Here is a 1,489-nt window from a genome sequence, read left to right on the forward strand (position 1 = left end):
CCCTCCCTTCCTTTCTTCTTCTCTCCTTTCCCCTTCCTCCCTGCTTTCCTTTCCTTCCTTCCATCCTTTTCTTTTTCTTCCTTCCTTCCTTCCTTTCCTTTCCTTCCTTCCTTCCTTCCCTTTCTTTCTTTTTTTCTTTCTTTCTTTCTTTCTTTCTTTCTTTCTTTCTTTCTTTCTTTCTTTCTCATTCTTTCCCTCCCTCCCCTTCCCTCTCCTTCCCTTCTTTCTTTCTTTCCCTCCCTCCGTCCCTACCTCCCTCATTTCTTCTTCTCTCCTTTCCCCCCTCCCTCCCTCCCTCCCTGCCTTCCTTTCCTTCCTTCAGGGCCGTCAAGTCCTCCTGGACCCCCACCTGCACCATTGGCTGAATCCCCTCCCGAGCCCACCTCGCCACATGGGCTCCGCCTCCTCACACACACATACACCCCCCCCCCAGTTTTCAGGCACTTGATTCTCACGGTTGGGACACCCGGCAGCCAAATCAGCCCCCCCTCCCCAGCCGCCTCCCCCACCCACCCACCCCAATCTGCTGTGGCCACAAAACCATCCCAACCAGCACCTTCGCAAGCAACGCCCACCGAGGTCCAGGCTCCTTCGCTCGTGCCCGAGTCACTTTTTCCGCCTCCCCCTCCCCTAAATCCTCCTCCCTCCCTCCCTTCTGTGCCCAGGAACCCCCTCCCCAATAACACCCCCCCTCCCTAAACAGCTGGGTGTGGCTATCCAGAGGGCCTCCTGTGGGCCCCCTCCTCACTCTCCCCCCCCCCCCCCGGGTCTGGCTTCTCCTATGTCTGGGTTGAATTCCTACTTCTTTTGCACTACTTCAATTGTGCGTTTTTATTTTATTTCCCCCCCCAATCTGTCGACTTTAAATAAGAAAATAAATGTCATTTACGGCTGGTTGAGACCTCGAGTTTTTTTTTTTTTTTAATCTGGGTTTTTGGGGAGTGAAATTGTTGCCTGCTCAAAAAAAGCATTTCGGATAGCAAATCATGCTGTCCCCTTCACACATACACACTCCTCACACTACAGGTGGTCCTCGACTTACAACTATTTGTTTAGTGCAGTGTTTCTCAACCTTGGAAGCTTGAAGATGGGTGGACTTCAACTCCCAGAATCCCCCAGCCAGCAGCGCTGGCTGGGGGATTCTGGGAGTTGAAGTCCACCCATCTTCAAGCTTCCAAGGTTGAGAAACACTGGTTTAGTGGCCATTCGAAGTTACAACGGCACTGAAAAAAAGCGACTTACGACTGTTTTTCACCCTTACGACCGTTGCAGCCTCCCCATGGTCACATGATCAAAATTCAGACACTTGGCAACTGACTCGTACTTATGACGGTCGTGGTTCCCGGGATCCCCTTTTGAGACCTTTGCTGACCAGGGGAAGCCAGATTCGCTTAACAACCATGTGACCGACTTAACAACTGCAACATAAAAATGTCGGAAAACTCACTGAACAAATTTCTCACTTAGCAACATAAATTTTGGGCTCAGT

General features: G+C 51.2%; 1 protein-coding gene across 10 annotated transcripts in view; it reads left to right on the forward strand.

Annotated features, from left to right (window-relative positions):
* Positions 1-894, forward strand: part of MYO18A (myosin XVIIIA) — a 212,522-nt gene extending 211,628 nt beyond the window's left edge. For all 10 annotated transcript variants that reach the window (XM_087890417.1, XM_087890475.1, XM_087890399.1 and 7 more), the window contains one exon: positions 1-894. This exon is cut by the window's left edge and continues 1,146 nt beyond it. The gene's annotated coding sequence lies outside the window, so the exon portion shown is untranslated.
* The last annotated feature ends 595 nt before the right edge of the window (positions 895-1,489 follow it).

Source organism: Pantherophis guttatus, chromosome 1 (assembly GCF_059756535.1).
Source record: "Pantherophis guttatus breed Tessera chromosome 1, ASM5975653v1, whole genome shotgun sequence".
NCBI classification, from domain to species: domain Eukaryota; kingdom Metazoa; phylum Chordata; class Lepidosauria; order Squamata; family Colubridae; genus Pantherophis; species Pantherophis guttatus.